This window comes from Adiantum capillus-veneris, chromosome 24 (genome assembly GCF_014529385.1).
Source record: "Adiantum capillus-veneris isolate H3 chromosome 24, ASM1452938v2, whole genome shotgun sequence".
In the NCBI taxonomy this organism is placed as follows: domain Eukaryota; kingdom Viridiplantae; phylum Streptophyta; class Polypodiopsida; order Polypodiales; family Pteridaceae; genus Adiantum; species Adiantum capillus-veneris.
In genome coordinates, this window is record NC_140954.1 from 20925800 (window position 1) to 20950517 (window position 24718).

Here is a 24718-nt window from a genome sequence, read left to right on the forward strand (position 1 = left end):
ATGGTTTTTCGTAGCTCTGGCTTCAACACTCTCTTCCCAAATGCTTGACACCTATTGCAAGACCTACACCAATGTGAACATCCTTGTGCAAACTAGGCCATACATACCCCTCTTGCAAGATCTTATGCAAGGTGATTTTTAGAGCAAAATGTCCGCCACATGTGCCTTCATGATTCTGTTCCAACACTCTGTAAAGCTCGTCCCACCAATGTACACATCTCAACACAAGATCATCCCCTTTCATGTACAAGATATCACCAATCAATTTGTACCTGGATGCTCTATGCACAAAAAAATACTTCTTAGACTTCTAAATTTCCTTCGAAATGATTACTGCTAGCAAAAACTCCTCTTCTTGAGCCAAAATTTCCTAGCCATGATAAAGAGGTAAATTAGTCCTCAACACAAATAGCTCCCCAATCATGCTTTGAGATGCTTCATGTGCCTCTCCATTTAGAGCACGTTCAATGTGTCCAATGCTCCATGCTATGAACGTTTTTAACAGGCCTTTAATTCTGAACACATTTCCTTCAATGAGGTGTTCTTGCTTTTCCACACACCCAACACTTGCTTCACAACTAACAAGGCACCACCTTTTATGCTCAACCTTCTAATCCCCTGCTTCAAACAAATGTGTAATCCAGCTTCCAAATTAGAATATTCAGCCTCATTGTTACTATGCGCATCAAATTTGAATCCTCTCTTGCAGACTACCTTCCCCTCTGGATCATAAAGTGCTATACCCCTTGAAGCCGTATCATGGCTCTTTCTGTATGATCCATCAAAGAAAAACACATGTGCATTGCTGATCTTTGGCACTTTTTCAACTACCCTGCTCACCACCTCTTCCTTAACAAGGAGGGGATTCTCCTTGTAAGTCAACAAATCAGCTAGGGTAGCTCTTGTACTGTCTTCCACTAAAAATGAGAACTCAAACTCTTTCAACTCAACTACCCATTTCTTCACTACATTTGACATGTTAGTGCCATTAATTAACTGTGGCAAAAATACATATCTGGTTAAGAAAACAAAAGGTCATGGTAGCAAGTAATGACAAAATCGTTGACAAGCAAATATTACACTAGCCATCACTAGCTCTACTTCCAAGAATTTTCTCTCTGCTGCCAACTTCACTCGGCCTGCACAATACACTGGCCTCATATAGTGGCACCCTTCCCCTATTGCAATAGCATGGCTCCAATGGCATCATCCCCTATTGATGTATTTACATAAAACGCTTGCTTGCACTCAGGAGCATGCATGGCTCACAACCCCCCTAGCACCTCTTTCACCTCTTGAAACAATTCTTCACACTTGTCATCCCATTGCAATGGATCATGCTTTGCAACTTGTTATAATGGATAAAGGAGCTATGAAGACAATGGAATAAACCGTGCCATGTACTTCACTTTTTTCATAAACGTTGCCAATTGCTTTGTACTCGTAGGTGGTGGGAGAAGAATAATAGTCTTAACCTTGTCTGGATCAGCCTCAATGCCATTTTCTGACACCATAGGGCCCAATAAATTCACCCTATGGTTGATGACATTTCTTGGGATTTAGTTGTCCCCCACATTCATCATATCGAGCCAATACCATCTGCAACTTCTCATGGTATTCAGCCCTACTGCTGTAGACACAAAAGTCGTCCATAAAAGCTTTAACACAACTACCAATGAGTGGTTCCAATATCCAATTTTCTCTCTCTTGATAGAAAGATGATCCATTTGACAACCCAAATGGAAATACCGTGTAACAATAACAACCCCATGGTGTAATGAAAACTATCTTTGTTTGGTCTTTAAGAGCAATCTTCAATTGAAAATAGCCTAAAAAACCATCACACACACTGTACCTCTCATAACCTGCCACTGAATCCAAGCTGGTTGATGAATGGGAGAGGATATGGGTTCTTCTTAGTGGCTGCATTTAAGGGTTTAAAATCTACACAAATCCTCCATTTTCCATCCTTCTTTGGGTTGACTACTAGTAGCCTCACCGATTCTGTGGTTTCCACTAGGACTATGAACCGTGCCTTCAATAACTTGTCCACCTCTTCCTGCAAGGCTTCCATTTGCTCTTGACCCATCCTTCTTAGCCTTTGTCACACTGGCTTAGCACCCTTTTTCAGCTCTATATGCATCTCTTGTCCTTTGAACCCTCTAATCTCTTCATATGAAGTAGTGAACAAATTAGGAAAACTAGCTAGCATGTGCAAATATATCTCCTTCTCCATAGCTGAGAGGTCACCACTGATCATTTGTGTCATCAATTCTTTCCTCTTTGACGATTCAACCTTGGTTGCATCAGCCCTTCAATCACTCCATAAGGCCCTTCACTTTCATGTTCAATCTCATTTGCAAATGCAGCTAAACCAGATTCATGGATTTCTTTGTCCATCCAAGGAAATGCAACATCAACATCCTCATCACTGCTGGTAGTACTATCACTGTCCTCATCAGTCACTGTGGAATAGTCTTCATCACTAGACTCATCCTCATCTTCATAAAGCTCCTCCAATACTTTCCTTGTGTCCATATTATATAGCTTCTTGGCACCTGTCTTTCCATAGAGGCTAATCGTACCACGCCGCCAATCTTGAGCATCTCTCACTGCACGTAACCATGGTCTCCCAATATAATAGGATATGCTCCCAACCCCACTGGAATCTCATGAAAATCAACCACCACCTTTGCATCATATGCCTTCACTTCTAAGCTCTTTACAACACCCAAACATTTTACTTTCTGATGGTTTTCCAGTCTGATTTGAAATTCTGACACCCCAGTCACTGTAAGACCCATCTTCTCAATGCATGAGTGTGTTATGACACATATTTGGGCTCCAACATCAACATAACCTTGTCCCAAAAAAAATCTTTTGTGCCATATATCTACTATTGGGGAAATGTTTGGTAGCTCATCCATCACCAACAACACCTTCATTGAACCTCTCTCCGGTTCTTTCTCCATTGGTTTAACCATCCTCTTCCACTGTCGCTTTAGCTTAGGCACCATCTCTATAAGCTGCCCAAAAGTAACATCTGCTTTCCTGCTTGTCAGATCCTCTTTCAAGGCATAGCTTAATTGCCCATCCCCTAGTGGAAAATCTAAAACATGAAACTTGGGATGAGCCCTTTTTTCCCTCTTGGCCTTGACATCCTTGCCTTCATAGATCTTTCCCTTATTCTTACTAGGACCTGGGGCATTTCTTCCTTCCTTATCCTGTGTGGTCCAATAGGCATCACTAATGTATCCTCCAGCTTTGTTGCCTTCTCCAAGGTGACCACACTTATCACTTTTGTCTTTCCCTTCTCCTCTTGTGTTAATCCATTGTTTCCTTCTTCTCCCTTAATTTCAATGCCATAATCATTTGACCTAGTTAGCACCTGCCTTGGCAATGGATACATATCTCCCACCATCCTTGGTGGCTTATCGCATTGCGGGCTAATGTAGCCCAACTCTCCACGATTATAACATGTGGGCGTCTGTCTCCAGAACCTACCATTGCTTTGTCCAACACCATTCTTGGGTCTTGTTTCACCTCCAGGCTGATTTGCAAACCTCCCCCGAACTCGATTATTTTCCACATTACCTAGAATGTTAAGGATGATATTCTTCATTAAATCTACCACTTGCCTCATGTCTTGACTTAGCCCATCATCTTTCACTGTTGTAGTGACAACTACTGGCATAACTTGAGGAGTAACAGAAACCACTGGTTCATGATGAACCCTTTGCATGCGACCTTGCAAAGAATCGATAGGCTGAAATTCAGACCTCCTAGGAAAAGACTGTCTACTCCTAGCTGACTGATTCTTCTCAGCTTCCACTCTTTTGTTCCTCGCCACATCTAATGCATCTTCATATGTTCTAGGCTTCTTTAGCTCCACTCTCCAATATATATTCTCCCAAAGACCAGCCAAGAACATGTCCTTCTTCATCATGTCGGGTGGGGGTACCTGTGGTGCTAAGGCCTTGCACATTTGCTCCCATACCATTGAAAACTTATGTATGTACGCATCTATTGGCTCACCTTCCCTTTGCACCAAACCTTGTACTTCTTGCCACACTTTGTCAGGATATTTAGTCTTCATAAACTCCACTTCCAATCCATGCCTTAGATTGTCTCAAATTAATCTCAGAGGTGGATCCGCCGCACGCAACTCCTCTTCAAATGCTTTGGACCAAACTCGTGCATCATTCTTCAAACAAATTTGGAAAAGACGTAACATCTATACACGATCGTGAATCTGATTGCTAATGCAGGCAATCTCCATATTTTCCAAAAAGTCTTCCACATCTTCATCACTTCTTCCATGAAATTCTAGATAGGAGAAATCCATGCCTACCCAAGTTCCAATGCTTTGAGAACCCCTTCGAACACACGTGCAAGAACCAAAACTTTTTAATGACTCAATCCCCAAAAACTTCAATGGAGCTCGTCTTTAGATAAGGACAAACACATGCACATAAAATGAGTTTTCATAGATAATCATCGGAATTATAACAGGCAAAGGGGATTCCAGTATCTCTCTTAATCTTCTTGGCCCAAACATAAAGACTATGCGCTATTGGAAAAAAATCTTCCTGGACACATTAACATTTATATGGATTCTTTGTGCAAAATGAAAAGGAGTGAAGTGAGGTCTGTTTTGATCATCCATTGAAGCCAACCATGCAGCTCCCAAGAAGGCACACCTGACTTATCCTCTGATTTTGCGAGAATTTTAGCAACATAATAGCATAAATGGCTCAAAAGACGAAAAAATTAGCCATCACAACTTGGAAAATTTTTGACAGAGTTTCCCAGAAGTAGAGCAGTAAGAACCCAAAATATAGATTGTATATGTATGCATAACCTACCAACAATAGAACCCAAGCATCAAGTAGGAATCACTAGTACATAGCCTATTGTGAGGTTACAAAAAGGGTGCTTCAACCACCTGTATCACCGAAAGGATCTCACATTTAAGAATCCCCTAGCTCAATAAAACCTCACGCTATTGACTCTCTCATGAAAGCTTATGAAAATCTCGTATAATCAAGTATCAGAATTGACTGTCTTCTAGACCAAGTCTCAGAAATGGTTGGGACTGCCAAATAAAACCAAGTGTGTCTCCATAAAGGCATATAATGTCAGTATTCACAAGTAACATACAATACAAGACAATGCACTCAACATGCACCAAATGATGCATAACCACGGCAACTGTAAGTGACCCCCACTTGCTAGTGTATCACTCTACTCTAGCTACCTGTACCTGTGTGAATCACCTATACTTGTACGTGTACCTGTACCTTCTAACCTATTAACTGTAACCTGTAGTCTACAATCTGCAACCTGTATTCTTGAAGCTGAAGGTACTCGAAGAAGATGCTCAGTGGGGGCGCCAAAAGAATGTGAGCGGGATGGAAAACACACACAATGTCTCTATAATCACCCGACACACACTCTTGGGATGATACACACACACACTATTGGGCACCACTCGGCTTCACAACCCACCTGGCCGAGACAGGGAACACACCAATGGAGTGAGAGGAGAGAAACTATCCATTTTCCCACTCAACACACACACACACACAAACCCAAAAACTCAGGTCAAAAGAGGAAGATTTTTTATGTTTAGAAACCATGGAGACCAAACAACCATGAGGAAAGAAACCAACAAGGAAGATCATCATGAGCCACAATGGCTAGGACCCAAGAAGAAGATATCAGAGGAGATCGAGCGAGACAAGCAATTAAGGAGTTTGGTAGAAGATACCCATAGGGATGTAGAACCAACACCTAGGTAGATCCGGGGTAGATCCAAACTACAGACACATTGTTTCCTATGCAACAAAAACCTCACAAAGTCCATAGACCCCTAGCCATACCTAGTGTCATCCAAGAAGAAAGTGACTTAAAGTCATGGAAAAGTGGGCGTTCTCACTTCTTGTTGGAAAGAATGTTTACAGAGTGACTACTTGATCCTATCAAAGAAATGGAGATCCCATCTTCCCCACGTCAAGGGACTAAAGCCTAAAAGGTTCCGTTAAATATTGCCAAATTGATGGATTTCATGGCTTCAAAAGTCATAAAAACCATCATGTCCAAACTATATGGAGACCCGAGCTATTCTTAGCTCTTTGAGCTTGTCCTCAATGTAGAAAAGTCGGGCTACCATAACTTGCATAGATGGATGGAGCTAGGGAGATGCCAATAGAGGAGGAACACTTAAATCCACAACCCAACCTAGATGAGAACCCTATTGTAGAAATACCTGTTAACAAGTTGGGACAATACTTTGAGGGTGATGAATCCAATGCAACCATACCAATCACTACCAATGGATTAACTGTGAAGGAAATCCTTGATGGTGGCACTGAGGTTAGCATTGTGACTAAAAATTGTTGGGAAACTAGGGAAGACCTCACCTTGGGACCACAACCATAGTAGTAAAGATGGCCAATGGGTCTATTGTTAAATCTATTGGGATGCTAGAAGATCTCAAGGTCAAGGTCTTTGGAATTCTCCAAGCACACTATGGCATCTGAGATGATCTTAGGACATTCTTTCATGAGGGAAGCAAAAATGGTGCATGACTTGTCTAAAAATCATGTCTACTTGCAGTTCCAAGATTCTATCACTCGAGTGGATCTTGTAACTGGTGGAGCACATTCTCTAGGAAATAGATTTATAATTGATCATAGATCTGACACCACAATTCACTCATCCCCATTGCAATATTGTTTCACATGTAAAATGGACAATTATGTTCGGGAAGATTCTCCTTATATGGATGTACTACCTAAGATGACTGAGTCAGACAATGTGGATTGGGTCCCCTTAGCAGTAACCATAGACACTTAGGGAAACAGGGGGACGACCTAGGTAACACCTGAGGGGGATGAAATGCCACCACGCGTATCCTTAAATATGCTAGAAGCAATGCATATAGCTTTTGACGACCTACAAGATGAAGGCTTGACTAGTGTTGGAATACGTAGCGTCTCACAAGACTATAGCCCACACGATTTGGGGTCGGAATCATCAATTGAAATTGACTCTAAGGACAAAGAATTTGAGTTAAATCTTAGTGCAAATGTGGGGAGAAACCGTTCAGGGCCCAGTGGTACCTTAGATGACAAACTATCCAAGGGACCAGAAGACACAAGTAGCGATTCATCTAGTGACTCTTCACTAGAGATCGGCCGCAATAAAAAATTAGACAAGAAGACTAAGAGATATAAGAGGCGACAATATCAAGCAAATGTGCGTGCTAGAATAAATGAAAATACATCTACCGTAGAATGGCTTAAGTATAGAGGAGCATGTGATGCTCATCGGAAGTTGGTAGATAATTGGGGTGAATACCTTGAAAGTGTTATGTGGTATTGTCCACAACCCATTAACATCACACAGCTAGAGGCTGCAAAGAAGCCAAAGTTGAGTCATACCGTAAGGAGACGACAAAATTGAGAGTTAGCTCAACAACAAAAGCAATCGGAAGTGAAATCACAGTCCACAGAACAACAGGACCCACAGACTTACACCTTGCACCTGAACATCTTAAATTCTACACCACAAAGGAACATAAGGTTGTGTATACAAAGGCTCAAAGAAAACCTATGGATGGAAGCAATGGAGTTTATGACGGTCCAATGATAGTTAAGGAAGTAGAGTTAGCAAAACCAGGAGAAGAGTCTAAAACTGTTTTCATTGCCCAAGATCTGATAGAGATTGAGGAGTGTGTACTTAAAGAAATTATCAAGGAATTTACGAATAGATTTGCTTGGACATATCATGATATGAAAGGTATTCCACCTTCCATGGTTCAACACACAATCCCCATGAATAGCATGGCTAAACCAATGCAACAACAGCCCTACCCAATGAGTCCTAAATATGCCAAGATCGTTCAAATAAGAGATTGAAAAGCTTGTGAAATGCAGAATCATATACCCTATTGAGCACTCAGAATGGGTGTCTCCAATAGTGATTGTGCCAAAAAAGAATGGGAAAATCAGAGTGTGCATGGATCTCAACAAGGTCAATGCCACCACTAGGAGGGACCATTATCCCTTGCCATATTCAGAACATGTTCTTGAAAGAGTTGCAGGGAAGGAAGTTTATAGCTTTTTAGATGGGTACTCTGGCTACAATCAAATCACAATTGCTCTAGAGAACCAAGCTAAAACAGCCTTTATAACCAAATTTGGAGTGTTCGTATTTTGTGTTATGGCTTTTGGCTTAACCAATTCCCCTACTACCTTTCAAAGACTAATAAACATGGCTTTCAGAGAATATTTGAGGGAGTTTTGTGAACCTTTCTTAGATGACCTTTGTGTTTATTCCTCTTGGAAAGAACACTTACAAAAAGTGTTTGAGAAGTGCAAATTGTATCACATCTCCTTAAACCCTTTCGAATGCCAATTTTGGGTTAAACATGGAGTCATTTTAGGGCATATAGTGTCCAAAAATGGGATTTCCATATATGATAGAAAAATTAAATCCATTGCTAAATTGGCACCACCTACAAACTATAAAGAAGTTCAAAGGTTCATGGGCCATGTTGGTTGTTACCTGCGGTTTATTTTAAAATTTACCAAGGTAGCTCGTCCATTGTACAAACTTCTTATTGAGTTTCATTGGACTGTGCAGTGTGACCATGCTTATGAGTCATTGAAAAAGACCTTGACTAGCGCTCCTATTCTACAAGTGCCCGATTAGAATGTAATTTTCCATGTGCATATTGATGCATCAAACTTTGCTATTGGGTGTGTTCTAGCTCAACCAGGAGAACATAAATCGGACTACCCCATTAGCTTTGCAAGTCGTCAATTGAATGATGCCGAGAGAAACTACACCACTACAGAGCAAGAAGGTTTAGCTATGATTTATGTTGTAAAGAAATTCCTCTACTACCTTCTTGCTAACAAGTTTGTTTTCTATGTGGATCATCAAGCCTTGTTGTATCTAGTAAATAAACCTTGTTCCATGGGAAGGATTGCACGATAGTTGTTAATTCTCCTTGAGTTTTATTTTACCGTTGTGGTGAGACGTGGTAAAAGACGTCATGGCGGATCATTTGTCTCGCATACCCACCCAATGGTGAATCCCATACCGGAGTAGATGATGAATTGCTTGATACTTCCTTAATTCTAGTTGAGACCATGCTTGAATGGAGTGAGAATATTGTGAACTTTCTAGTTAATGGTTTTCCACCCAAAGAATGTGAACCTTGTTCTCTCATTGCAGGAACTCTCTACAGCCTAGGGAAGGATGATATTCTTAGATGTTGTGACCGTGAGGACGAATATTTATACAAATTACAAGAAGCCCACATAGGTATAGCCGAAGGACATTTCTTAGGGAAACTAATAGCTAGAAAGGTGCTGCAATCAGGCTATTGGTGGCCTACCTTATTCAAGGATGCATCACTTTTTGCAAAAGGATGTGATGAATGCCAACGTTACAAGATCACACAACAAAAGGATAAGATGCCCTTACATCTTGTTAAAGTGAACCATTTGGAAAATGGGGTTTGGACTTTGTAGGCCCAATTAGTTCTACAACTTGTAGCACTCAATTTCAATATATTATCATTGTCACTGACTATGTAACAAAGTGGGATGAAGCCAAAGCGACATGTAAGGCTGATTCAAGGTCAATTGCCAAGTTTCCCAAGTTGAGAACATTATTACAAGATTTGGTTGTCCCTTTGAGATTGTGAGTGACAATGGCACTCATTTTATAAATGGAGTGATAAAAGAACTCACTACCAAATTCATGATAGCTCACCATAAGTCCACACCTTATTATCCACAAGAAAATGGCCAAGTTGAGAATACCAACAAGACCTTAATCTCTATTTTGACCAAAACGGTGGAAGCTCATCGCACAGATTGGGATTTGAAGCTGACTTTAGCCCTATGGACTTATGTACTTCTTACAAAGTGGCTATTAATTGTACACCATTCAAAATGGTATATGTCCAAGAAGCAGTTATGCCATGGGCGTTTGTAATTCCTAGTCTGCCTATAGCTTCACACAAAGGTTGGGATGGTAACCCTTTAGTTGAGCGCTTATATATCCTTGAGAGGCTAGATGAAGAAAGGCAATTGGTTGTGCAAAACGCACTTGTGGAGAAAGATAGGAGGAAGAAATGGTTTGACCGTCATCTAAAGAACAAAGATATCAATGTTGGTGATAAGGTCCTTATGTATGGAGTGCGTTAAAAAAAAGAAAAAGTTGAAATATGCGGGAAAAGGACCATATAGAGTATGTGAAATCACCCCACAAGGAGCCATTGTGTGGAGACTCTTGATGGTTGAAACCATCAGATTCCTCAATGGTAGCAAATTTAAAAGATATTATGATCCTTTAAGCCAAGAAGAGCTATGTGCCATCCATCAAAAGAGGCAACCAAGGCACAAACATAATTGAAGAAGATACAAGCTCAAGCTGAGGCTAAAGAGCGACAACAACGCATAAGACGCCAATGAGAGGCTAACCCTGGAGTTACACATGCATTCCATGTTGAAACAGAGGATGATTGGTTGGACTCTAGCACACCTCTACAGTACCTTATTGATCTAAATAGCACCTATGGAAAAGTGCTATATAACGACTTATTGGACACGGGTGCTAAGTATAATCTGTTATCCTATGGAATTTGGTGTCAGTTAGAAAATCCGCCTCTATCTAAGAGTATTATTCAGGTCAAGGGTGTCAACAAGAAAAATTGGAACCTGACACACTTCTATCAGTTATGAAAATGGGGTTGTAGGTCAAGACTTTTTGGTCATGCATGTTGGAACCATGGAGGGTAATATAAACCTAGGACGCACGTGGATGATAGACACAAAATGCACTATTGATTGGGGGGCTGGGGGTGTCACAATGCAAAATCCAACTCTTACTCCTTCCATTCAAGCCATAGTTCCTGAGATATTACCTCTTAAGGAAATAAAACCCAAAACATTGCATGTCCAAGAGGTTGAACCATATGTCCCCATAGCCCAACTCTCTAGAGCTTCAACTGTTGTAATTGAAGTAAAGCTTGAGATACACAAGAACAATCCTAATATAACAAAGAAAACATACAAGTGGGTCCCTAAAGCTTCTTTAGCAACCATAGCTAGTACTAAAATATAAGGGCCTGGTAAGAGACGTCCCACTCGTCCCAAGAAATGTAAAGAAACCTTGCGTTGGATTCCTAAAAAACTATTGGAAGCCCAAGGCTACTATGAAGGAAATGATTAAATCTGGGTGCCAAAACGTAAATTCTGCTCTTACTTGTCACCTGAGCCATGTGAGCCCAATCATGTAGCTCCAAAAAGAATTGACGATCGAGGAAATAAAAAAATCACAAAATGCTACACACCCGCTCCATAGCTAGTTTGGGTACGGAAGAAAGAATGATTTGTTCCACCTAGCTCAGGAACGGGAAAGTCAAATGAAGCTTCTTGCTCTTCATGTAGTTCCTATACAAAAATAGAAGCTTCGACACAACCTCCACCTACCATTGTACATATCCATACAAACAAGGAAGAGTTTGCACCTCCTGTTGTAAGTTCACCACCTACAACAACGTTGCAAATAAAATCATGGGAGAGTACCTTACTACCCTTGCAACTAGATGAAACGCATAGGGCGGTCAAAAACTATTGGTTAAATCCTTTACCCATCACAACTTGGAACAATTGTTTTCAAAAGGTGATGACATCATTCCAAAAGGTATGATCTACTCAAGGAAGGGGGGAGTGTTTGCTGACATCCATCATTCACTTGCTTCCCTCTCAACCTTCCTGCCTAACTTCTCAATCTCCCAATCTTAGGGAATGTATATATAAAGCCTTATACTCACAAAAAACAAAAAATAATAAAGTAAGCGACCAAGAGCCACCAAACAAAAATCTGGAAACCTATGAGTTTTATATATAACACAAAATCATAAAAACACATTATGCACAAGTCCACAACCTTTTGACACGACCCTTGTAATATTTTCACTCTAATCATCATCTATTTGTGTGTAAAAATATGGCTAGTACGCTAGAGTCATCCACTCGTGCCTTGGGTGAGAGGTACCCTCTTTACTTTGCACAAGTGTTTCACATAGTCTACCTGGTGCTAGCATGTGAATGGGATTTAAAAGGTATGCTAGCATGTGAGAGGAGTTTCAAGGAATTAGAATGGTTGATACACCTCTTGACCACAACTAATCCATACTTAGTAGAGGACATCACCCCAATTGTACAAAACTACCCTCTTGACCAAGATGACTATAGGCATCTAGTGACCTTCTTAGTAAACATTGGTGCCTCTAATGATGAAGACGATTTACATGATCACACGGATGGCACATATGGTCTCACGGATGATGAATTTGTTTTCCTCGATGACGAGGATAGGGGTTTAGCCTTAGGGTTCCCCCCCAATATCTACAATATCCTATTCCCTTGACTCTCTAGGGGGAGTTCAAATAATTAGGTTAGGGTTCCTTATGTTGTTTAATTGTATTTAATATGGGTTGGTAAGGCTCTTCCCACTGATGTGCCTCCTAGAGGTATTCTTTGTGTTTCCTAGTGTGTACAGGAATGTGTTGTTGTTGTTAGGATTTGGACCTTCATAGAATCTTTCTCTCGTTCACTCTTCAAATCAAGCGCAATCATCAACACAAATAGGTGTTTCTTGTCCATTAGCATTGCCCCTTATTTTTTTTACATCCATTTTTTTCTGCTTTAATTGTGATTGGTAGCATAATATTCAACGCATTTGCTTAGTATCAAACATTAAATTCAATGTAATTTTTTGTCATAATCACTTCTGTAGGTTTAAAAATCAAACAGTCTGACTAAGCTAGTTTGACCAAGCTAGGCGTTCGAGATCTTCTCTTAATACCATGCGGAATTCCTTCCTAATAATCAATGGCTACTTAGGTTTTTATTCCAATTTAGGTAGCATTGCGTGCAATGTACTAGGGTTTTCTAGTGGGATTAGTCCATATTGACCTTTAGCTTAGATACTATAAAGGGAGTTTACTAATGTGATGAGCCTGGGGAGGGTAACAGTGTTATATGACCCCCCAAAGTTACAAAATTAAAATGTTGAAAACAAACAAAAAAAAAAAATTCAAAGTGCTACAATGTAAAATCTTAAGCAGGAAGAGAAATCTCAGCTTGATTTGGTACTTCACTCACATGTGTCGCCTATGGTACTAGAGCCCTAGAGGTTCATAGTGTGGGCGCTTTTCCTTGAAATAAAAAAACCCAAGTCATACAAAATAAGCACACACATCAAAAATTATGGGGGGTCAAAGAAAAGGAAATTAGTCAGGTGATGATTCCATGAGCAATTGACCAATGAAAATTGAGAAGCCTGCGCATGGTATTAATAGTAGATCTCTAGTGCCGTTCAAAGTTCAATTAGCGAACCCAGACTTGTTTAGTTTTTTACCTTTACAACTATTTATATGCTTGATTATATTACAATTTAATGTTTATTGCTGACAAATTGTTTACTATTTTATTACCAATCAATTTGTCTACCTACAACTGCATATGCTTTTTAAATGTATATAAAAATGCAATTATTGTGCCAATCTTGTTTGATTTTACAGTGACCAAAGAAGGCTAAGGACATTCGTCTCAAATGCTCTTCCACCTCCACGAACAAGCTTCAACTCAATAGCTTCCGAGGACGGAATCTACATCAGGAAGGGGGGCATGTTAACCACCCACATCCACTTCTAGTAGTCATGGGCCCGGCTTGTCGGTCCAATAGGAAAAGGGTAAGAGTGATCACCGATGAGAGGCGCACTCTAACTAGAACATTCAAGGGTTGGTTGGCTAAGAATTGTCACCCAAGTGTGAATATGCGAGCTCATTTAAAAGTCACCTAAACCTAAAAATCACTCATTCTCTCATTTGCGCAATTGAAGAGTGCTCTTGTTCCATCTCCATCTTCTTCTTCATCTCCTCTTGTGTGTCTGTGTGTGTGTGTGTGCAAGAGAGAGAGAGAGAGCATTGCCACGGAACGGAGGCGGCGAGGTGGTTGGGTGCGGCAAGGTGGTAGCTCCCTCTTCTTCGTAGTGAGGAATCCTCCAGGAAGGCAAACATAGGGCGGTGAGTAACACACCCTTGCTCTCTTGAGCTTGCTAGATTAGTTTGGTTTTGTTCTTGCAGCCATTTGTGGCTCACACACAGTGTATGGCAAGTCCCTTGCTTTGACACGTTCGACAGATGCGCACAGGGTGATGATGGACTCAGTGGCATCCTCTCTATTGTGGACATGAATCTTGAGCCAAAGTTGACCTTCAACCATATAGCCTGTGGGAGGTCTCTTGGAGTAAAGATCAAGTGGGCCAATCAACATATTACTATAATCAATATGTATGGCCCTTGCTCAGCAATCGAAAGGGCTAAATTGTGGGTGCACCTAAAAGATATCCATATTGAAGGATAATGGCCCTTGGTGGGTGACTTTAATATGGTAGAGAAGATAAGGGACATAATTGGTCCATCAACCATGGTAGCCAGATCTAAAAGATCCAAATGGCAAAGCCTTTGTGAGAAATGGACATTGGTGGACATGTGAGAGATACGACCTTGGAGAAGCATTCTGGGATTCACATACACTAGCTTGCGATATGCCGGTACGAAAGTTTAATTGGATTGTTGCTACTACTCTCATCACACTGATTGGTTGTCGTCATGGCTTGAACTAAAGGTGGTAACTTCATAGTGTCTGTTGAATCACCTGCCCTTAAGCATAGAATTAAAAAAAAAATAAAGGAGAATATCACTACCCTCATGACTAAGTAGCACAATGCATTAAGGAGTGGGGGGGGGGGTAAGGGGATCGAGGGCTGGGAAATCCATGCATTAAGTCCGGGGAGATTGCATCCGTCAATGTCAACTCAAAAGCTAAATTGGGTCAAAAATTAGCTCCTTAAACCAAGACAAATCTTTTTAGCTTACAATAGAACGTTTTAAAAATGGACAAGGGTACAACATGTGTGCACGGGTAAGATGGCTAGCCCATGTGTCTCAGAACTAGGACTATAAGGTCTTGGGCTCAAAATCGGGTAGCAATTACGGCCCCAATTTTTGCGTTGTTTGGGTTTAATCCTGTCTTGATTTTTTTGTTGTCCATATTTAATCCATTGAGAATGGTCCTTCGACTTTTGGGCCATCGATCCCCTTATCCCCCCCCCCCCCCCCTTCTCTTTGATGCTATGTGCCAATTAGTTCCATGGGATCACTACCCCCAAGCGTCTAAGAAGTTATTGTTGATAGGGGCATACATCTTTAAACACCCGCTCTTCAAAAGCCTTAAAGCTTTAATCAAACTTCAGGAAGATGTGGATTCGACAAGCCCTCGGGCTTGGGATATTTTTGCCAGGAATATTCAAAGAACAGATCATTCTTGAAGAACTTAATTTTCCATGTCCTTTGAATCCACTTGCATATTTTCCCAGCCATGCCCCTGATTGCTTGGCATTCCATGAAAAGGTGGTCTAGGTCTTCACTGGCTATTCTACACCCCGAGCAACGATCGGACCCGATGCCTCTTTATTGTATCTTTACACCCGTCTAGACAGAGCACCCCATATCACTTTCCACAGAAATATCTTCATATACTGAGGCCATCTTGGCTTCCAGATGTTCTCCATGACTCCCTCCAACCGTTTTTCCGTCCACTGCCTCTTCCATAATTTGTTGAGGGGGCTACACCAATTAGCCTCGTGCATTAATGCATGGTAGATGCCTTTAGAGTGTGGTTTCCAAAAGAGGCTAAACCCCGGCCATCTCCAAGCATCCCATTCAAAGTTGGATTCACAAATTGGCATTACCATCTTACCAAGCTCTTTAATCACCCTATAGACTAGGAAGATCTCAAGGCCATCAAGTTGAAATTGGATGGCTAAAGAGTCAGCAGTTTTCCAGCACTTCATGTTGCCATCCCAGAATTGCTCTAGTCGAACGAGCCCCTTATTGTTCACTTTCCTGGTCATTTCTATCCAGTAAGGGCTTTGCGGTGGCCCCAATATTTTAGAGAGCCAAGGGGACCAGTGAAATATGGAGTTCTTAAAGTATCTGGTTACTTCCCCCATTCTAGAACCTCAACAACACTTGTGCACTTCCTCATCAGCTCCCCTTAGAGTCCACAAGATCTAAGATAAGACCACTTCGGGGCGAGAAGTTTGTCGTGCATCACAACCCTCTTTCACTTTCCCCCTTTGGATCCCAGTTTTGTTGCATCAAGAATTTCCTTGGTCATGATAGGCCAAGCTTGGTCCTGTCTAGCCAATGAGACCAAAAATTTGGCACAAAGGGCCTCAGCATGAGATACCGGGTTAAGAATGCCGAGCCCTCCTTGGTCTACCGGGCGAGCAACTACCTCCAATCTAGCCTACTGCCATGGGTGGGAGGTTTTCATGTTGTTCTTCCAAAGAAACCTTTTCACTGGTTTTAAGAATTGTTTCCAGTTACACTTAGCCATCTTGAGCACAGGGCTGAGGAAAGCAATGTACGGGATCATAAACGCATTGATCACTCTAATCCGGCTTTGGAAGGGTAGGAAAACAAACTCCCACCTTCTCATTTTGGCGCTTATTTTTTCAATGACCCATTGAAATCTTTGACTGTGTGTTATGTCCACCCCTACGGGGGGCTCCTAGGTGTCTAAATATACTCCCTTTTGAGATAATATCTCATGTCCAGACTGCAGGGTCAAAAGAGTCATTTTTTGATAGGGAGATTAGTCTTGACTTCTCTATATTGCACTTGGATCCCAAGGCCACGACAAATGTTTGCACAATCTCTAGATCTCTCCTGACAACTTGAGGGCACGCCTTCAAGAATAGGAGCGAATCATCTGCGAACATTTTGGCCAGTAGATGGTTGTTGCTCAGCAATGCCAAACCTTGAATCTCTCCCCATGCAGCACTGGCTTCAAGCATTGTAATGAGAGGATGCGACCCGATGGCGAACAGCAAGGGGGCTAGGGGACATCCTTGCTTAATAGACCTTTTAACCTCAAAAGATCCCACAATTCTGTCATTAAATAGGAGCACTATTGACTGCCACCACCTAGTGTGCGTATGAGGCGACAAAGGCGAGGCCCAAAGCCCAGAGCTCCCATGACTTCTTCTATATAGGACCATTCTATCCTATCATAGGATTTGTCGAGGTACAGCTACAGCAAGATGCACTCTTGCTTGGAGAAGGATGCATACTCTATTCCTACCATTGCTGCCAAGATACTGTCATATATAGACCTCTCTTTAATGAACCCATGTTGAAATCCTACCCGTAGGATGGGCATTCTATCCTTCCTCATGGCTAAAATGCCTCTAAAGATTGCTAGAATGTCTTCCAATTGGCACCTATTTTTTTACACAAGAATTCTTTTTGTAGGTTCATTCTTCTTTTTTGGGGATTTTTGCTCGTTGTGTGGTCTTTATTGGAGGTACTTGGTATGCACAGCTTTCATTTTCATCCCTTGAAGCTCAAACCCATCTCATAAGTTCCTTGCTGAATTTAATGGCTTCCCAATCAGACACTAATCTTTTGGAGGGGGCCTTCACAAAGGAGGAATGCTCCCGCATGTTGCAAGCTCTAGGCAAAGACAATCCCTTGGTTGAAATGGTTTGACTAATTAGTTTCTCAAAGAATTCTCGAATGATCTTAAGTCCTCGATCACACGAATGGCTAGCCATGTCCTAGTTAATGGAGTCCTAGACTTAAGCATTAAAAGCGGTCTCATCAAGCCTATCCCCAAACAAATATGCTACTCTCAGCTCAAATATTGGCGTCCCATTACTATGATGTACGTGGCCTATAAAATTATTGGCAAAACCGTGGGTCTTAGGCTCTCTCCCCTCCTATATAAGGTCATAAGTCCCCACCACCATGAATTTCTCAAGGGAGGTCAATATATGATAACATTCTGGCAACAATGTTTGACATCGAGTATGTAGCATTCACTAAGAAAGAGTGCATCTCACTACAACTCGATTTATGTAAATCTTATGACATGATCACATGGTCGTTTATCGAAGATGTCATGAAATCGTTGGACTTTGGGTTGTGGATGTATCATTTGGTCAGCACCCTTGGAGCTGGGAGCCAAACCAAGCTCATGTCAATGAAAGAATCGTGGGTGCATTCAAAGTCAAAAGATCAATCAAGGAGAGCTACCCAATTCATCGTTTAATGTTCTTCACCATTGGATCTCACCCTTTGGTGACATTACTCGAAGATTGTGTGGAAATAGGGGAGATTCAAGGGTTGACTCTACCTAACAACAACCAACTTCTTGCAAAGCTATTTGCAAATAATTTGATTCTCTTCCTCAAAGCTTTCCCTCAAGTGAGTAGGAAGGCTCTGGAGATTGTGCAAACGTATGCAATTGCATCATGGTCGAAGTGCTGTATTGAAAAATCAAGATTGATTTCTCTATCAAAAAATGACTCATTCGATCAGGCAATGTGGACTAGTGAGATTGTGTCAAAAGGAAATAATTTTGCACACTTGGGGGCCTTTTTATGGGTGGAAGTGACCCACTAGCAAAGACTCCTTTGAGTCTTGGATAAGGTAAGGAGCAAGATGCAAAGATGGGAGTATGTGCTTCTTCCTTTTCCAAAACGAGTGAAGGTGGTCACTTCTCCTTTGCATTGCCTTTAACGGCCAGCTAAATGCAGTTGGAAAGAGTTCATGAGATCAATGAAAAGATTCTTATGGAAGAACAACACTAAAGATTCAACGTCCTAGCATTGGGTGGGATGGGAATCGATAGCGAGACCTATGAAGCAAGGTGGTATCAGGATCCTTAACCCTAGTACTCGTGCATAGCCTTTAATGATTGGCTTCTAAAGTTAGCCAAATGTAGCTAGAAAGAGTTCTTGAAACTAGTGAAAATATTCTTATGGAAAAACAACACTAAAGAATCAACGCCCTTGCATTGGGTGGTATGGGAATCCATAGCGAGACATATGGAGAAAGGTGGTATCGGGATCCTTAACCCCGATACTCATGCAGAGGCTCATTGTGCCAAGTTATTGGTAGCAATCACGAAGCACTACCATACATGGGCTATTATGACAAATTCCACAATGGACAAGGCCAAATTGTGCTTGCAAGGGGGTCACTGGAAAGGTTTTGAGATGGGCGACAAGCTGCTTTCCCCTTGATGGTCTTACTTGAAACTTGGGGACACAATTGGTAAGCTAGTTTGGAAGTCCAACAGATCATTAGAGGCATTGGAATGGGGAAAGATTACGAGGTAGTATCACAACTCTGTAACTCACTAGTTCCCATGGCTATCTCTAAAGCAGGAAGAATCCTTTTGAAGTCATTCTGAAGGGAAGTTTCTAGAAAGATCAGCTAGTTTTGGGACAGCAAAAGCAATAGCTGGAAAGAAATAGATAAACTCGCCTCTCAGTTTCACCTCGGTGGGAATGAAGGACTCTTGGACACTAGAGCTTTAGAAAGGCAAGAGAGATGTTCGCTGCCTTCCTACGAATCCAGGTTCGAGTGGAAAGCATGACCATGACTCTCCAACAGAAAATTCCTTAACTTGTAAATCAAGGGCATGTATAACACGCTTATGGTCCTGTCGGATTGTTTTTTTCCCTTGAACAAGCAATGGGGCAAGCAATGACTGGTGTCAAGATTTCTAACAATTATGAAGAACATCTGGGGCCCAAAATGGGTGCTTAGGATGAAGGTTTTCTATGGAAGATCCTTTGGAGAGCCTTACCTACCCATGTAAAGGTTCTAGATAGAGGCATTGGTCCATATAGATGCTTGCAATGCAGAATGGCTAGTGAGGATCTCCCTCATTTATTCAAGGAGTGCCCGACGATCTCTGGCCTAGCAAGAAAGATTTGTACATGGGCTCAAAAGACTTGGCAGATAGGGTTCTTTAAGAATGATCTATTCTTGGGTGGCGAGGTGTTTAAGAGTGAACCGCTACTTACCGGCATACAGATTGTTAGATTCTACTACTTCAAACACATATGAAAAGCCATGAACTGTTGGTCTTTGAGAACGCCCTTGAAACAACTAAGTTCATGGAGATTCGATAAGGAAGCAGGGAAGCGATTGTTGCCATGGAAAAATAGATGAATTCTAATGAATGGAACACAATGGTTGGTACATTACTATTTGCTTAGAATATGGGTCTTTGCTCCGGTCGGGGTTTGATCCATGTTCAACCTAGTCTCTTTGGGAGGTCCTTCTAAATGTCATGGGCTGGCTCTCCTAAAGACAATGTACCTTTGGTTGTTAGGTGACATCATGATTCCGCACAAGCATGGCTAAAATTTGTAATTTTTTGGTCTTATTATTTAATCCATTCACCATTGTGAGTTCTAGAGAAAACAAGGTGAAGAGGCACCAAGGCCAGCTAAGCTAAGGGAGGAATGAGATTTATGGAAAGTAAGTTTAAATGAGTGTCTACAATTTCATGATTTTTTTTTTCTGTTTTAATATAAAATTATATTATCCATTATACATATATAATCACAAAATGGTTTATATATTAGAAAAGGCACCACTTAAAATAATGACGTGAAAGATGCACATTGCACATTATCATTTGAAAACAAAATAGAATGAAAAAATTAAAATTAAAATATACATTATATTATTCATTATACATACGAAATCTAGATTCACAAGAGTCGAGAACAAAAACCTTGTACTTTTTATCTACCTCTCTCTTCATTCACAAGGGATGGTGGTAGCTCTTTAAAATTTACTATGTACGATTTTGACGTCCAATGAGCTATATTGTAGTGGTAGTGTTGTTGAGTACGTAGCTATAGGATTCACCTTAATCACATCGATCCACGTTGTTTTGTGCTAAAAAGTGGACAATAGAGCTTCTCTTCCAAGGGGGAGAAGGCTTGCTAAAATTTTTGTGACTCCAAAGAAGTATAATTTTCTTTTGTGCCAATGGACAGCCTCCATGGTGAAGGCACATTCCATTTTGAATGTCTTTTCATCGGCTCTCGTCAACCCAACCATACTCTCAAATGGTTTATATAAAAAAAAAGCTCCACTTAATTAATAAGGTGAAAGGTGCACATTACAGATTATTATTTGAAAACAAAACAAAATAAAACAAAACAAGTGAAACGGTCACCTTGACGTTCTAAAACAATAAGAAAGAGGGTAAAATCATTAGGTTCAGTTTAACTAGAAATTTCAGTGTTCGGGAAAGGATTGCCTCAGCTTAGTCCTGAGCTCATTGAAAATCGAGACTAGCCAGTTGTAAACCATGGTGAAGGGAAGAAAAATAAGTGAAATATATGAGAAAATGGTTCAAAAGTGTTGCAAATTTCAATTTTTTGCTAGTATTTTTGGTTTGTTTCTTTGCGAGGAGGAAACTTGGCCAACATCCGCTTAATAAAAGAGACTTTTCGGAGCACCAATTAGAATTAATATATAGAATGGAAGAAAAATCAAGTCATAGGTGTCCCCCCCCCCCTCCCCAGGGCATGTGACGAAAGGACATTGATCCAACCTGTGTGCCCTATAGATCCGATAACACAGACTCAACGCCTGCAATGTGTGTGTGTGTGTGTGTGTGTGTGTGTGTGAGAGAGAGAGAGAGAGAGAGAGAGAGAGAGAGAGAGAGGGGCGACCTAAGGCCGCTTGCCACACCACTGTGTGTACAGAATTTATTAGAATTATGCATGGTGAAGCTTGAAACGTAAGGACATGTCAAGATGTGAAATGAAAGTGAAATAAAAAGATCGATTTAGTATTTTAAAATCAAAACAACATTGAAGGTAAGTCTAAATCATCCTGAAAACATTGAAAGTATGTATAACTCAACTCTCCTCTAAGGCTTCTTTTAGAAAGCCAAAAAACACATTAAAAACTAAAACAGAAGAACATGTTAATATTGTCCTTAAAAAGAATCTATACTAGTATAATAGGGGAAGGGATTCCAGCCCTCCTCCATTACACGTGGCAGTAGCTCCTTCAATCGACCATTTTCGAAGGTGTGCGCATTGCAATCGGGCCGCTGAGAGAGAGAGAGAGAGAGAGAGAGAGAGAGAGAGTTTCTTCTGCACTTCGGGCGTGCCACGTTTCAACTCGAGCTCATCCCTCCCCCAACTTTCTTCTACACTTCGGGCTTGCGGCATTTTAATTCAACCTCAACCCCCCCCCAAAACCCCAAAAGACACACACACACACACACACACACACACACACACATTCGAGAGAGAGAGAGAGAGAGAGAGAGAGAGAGAGGGAGAGAGAGTCCGCCTGTGTTGGGCTCAGTCAGAGGCAGCCATAAAGATGACAGAGCATGGCGCAGGGTGTGCTTCAGGTGCTCATAGGCCGACATGCATGTCGCGCGCGCGCGCGTGTGTGTGTGTGTGTGTGTGTGTGTGTGTGTGTGTGTGTGTGTGTGAGTGAGAGAGAGAGAGAGAGAGAGAGAGAGAGATGAAATGCTATATTAACATCGTCAAATGATGAGAGAGAGAGAGAGAGATGAAATGTTATATTAACGTCTTCAAAAGGCCAAACGACCTATGAGATTTTAAAATAGCCAAATGACCTATGAGATCAATTTTAAAAAAGTAAGAGCAAGGTCCCGCCCCCGCCCCCCCTTCTTCTCTCTCTCTCTCTCTCTCTCTCTCTCTCTCACACACACACACACACACACACACACACACACAGCTCGCTCTTGGGATAGTTTCCTACGACATTAAAACTCTCTTCTTCTTCTCTCTCTCTCTCTCTCTCTCTCTCTCTCTCTCTATATATATATATATATATATATATATATATATATATATATATATAGTAGGACGGCATTGATTTGATCAAGTAGGGTGGAAAATATGAAAGAGATCATGGAAAATTACAAGAGGTCGTACAACCAGTAGCTTATTACGAAATGATTGATCGAGGGGAGAGGCCTTTATAGCTGCAAAGGTCGAGGTAGGAGCATGTTGGTCATGTTGATCAGCATTGTTTATAGGGAGAGAGCGGCTTTGATAGCTCATGCTACCAGCTTTATAAATCATTGTAGTATACTTTGATCAGTCGCGTGCAATTCCATTGCAGCCAAGCGGAGAGAGAGAGAGAGAGAGAGAGAGAGAGAGAGAGAGAGAGAGAGAGACGAGTGAACTAAATTGAGTCCTGAGGCTTGACCATGCAGTGGTGTAGGCAATTGTCGACTCTGGACTCTGAAATTCAAAAGGAAGGAAGGAGAGAGAGAGAGAGAGAGAGAGAGAGAGAGAGAGAGAGAGAGAGAGAGAGCATCGGCTGAGAGTAAGAGTCGCAACCGGCAAGTGAGAGAGAGGGAATTTATGGATAGAACTAATGATGGGTGGTGTTCAAATTTAGAGAGAGAGAGAGAGAGAGAGAGAGAGAGAGAGAGAGAGAGTATGAGAAATATAGAGGTAGAAAGGAGAAAAAGAGATATAGAGAGGGGGATTCCTGCCCCCTGACATGTGGCGCTCTTAGGAACATTTGGTGACTGGGACAATTTTTAATGACTGCAGTGTGGAGAGTGTAAGAGTTGCAACCGGCAATTGAGAGAGAGAGAATCTATGGATAGAACTAATGATGGAGGACATTTAAATTTACTTCGCGAGAGTGCTTCAAGTCGCACGCACGCACGTATGTGTGTGTGTGTGTGTGTGTGTGAGAGAGAGAGAGAGAGAGAACTTTTCTTGATCTACAAGGGGTTTGAGGGTAATATGGGCCATGTCGTCGTTGAAGGCGGTACCGTTGTACTAGTAGATTTAATAAGCGTGAAGAATAAGAAATAAATTTAATAATTTATTAAAGTGAATCTTGGTGATGTCTTTAAATAAAAGGACTCTTTACAAGTGAAAGTATAAAAAAATAAATCAAATCAATAGTTCATATATGGATCAAACTCCTCCTGGGAGCCTCTTTAATCTTTTGTTTTTTAGTCTTTTTGAGTATGCCAAAAAAAAGACCAATACCTTTTGGAAATAACATTTGAAAAGAAATGCTTTATTTTTCTTCAATTTTCAAAAGGATACATATCAAGCAAACAAATTTGAATGACCTTCGCCCATATGGATACTAAGGCGTTTAGTGGGCCAAAAAACAAGGTGAAAGTTCACTATAGCTTACATAATGCTATTGAGATGAATTTAATAATAAGAGGGTGCTTTATGAGAGGAAAAGTGAGAAAGTGACGCTTGCAATTAAATTTTTGGCTCTCTAAAAGAAGCCTTAGAGGACTGTTGGGTGAGGTATACTTTCAATGTTTTCAGTGATGATTGAGATATATCTTAAATGTTATTTCAGTTTTAAAAATATATATGAATATTTTATTTTGTCCTTCATTTCACATCGTGATATGTCTTGACTTTTGTTGCATTTATTGTTTTAGAATATTAAAGTGAAGCTTCACCTTTTCACCTTGCATAATTGTAATAAATTCTAGAGAGAGATACATACACATATCACATTTCATTTCACAGCCTCACATGGTTTAGCTTTTCTTGCATTCTATAAATTAATTCCAACCAATATTCAAGAAAGTCTCTTTTATTAAGCGGTCGCCAGTCAACTTTCCTCCTCATCACAAAGAAGTCAACCAAAAATACTACTACAAATTTGTAAGATGTATGAACTATTTTCTCACATATTTCACCATTTTTCTTCCCTTTAGCATGTTTTGCAACCAACTAGTCTCGATTTTCAACTGGCTCAAG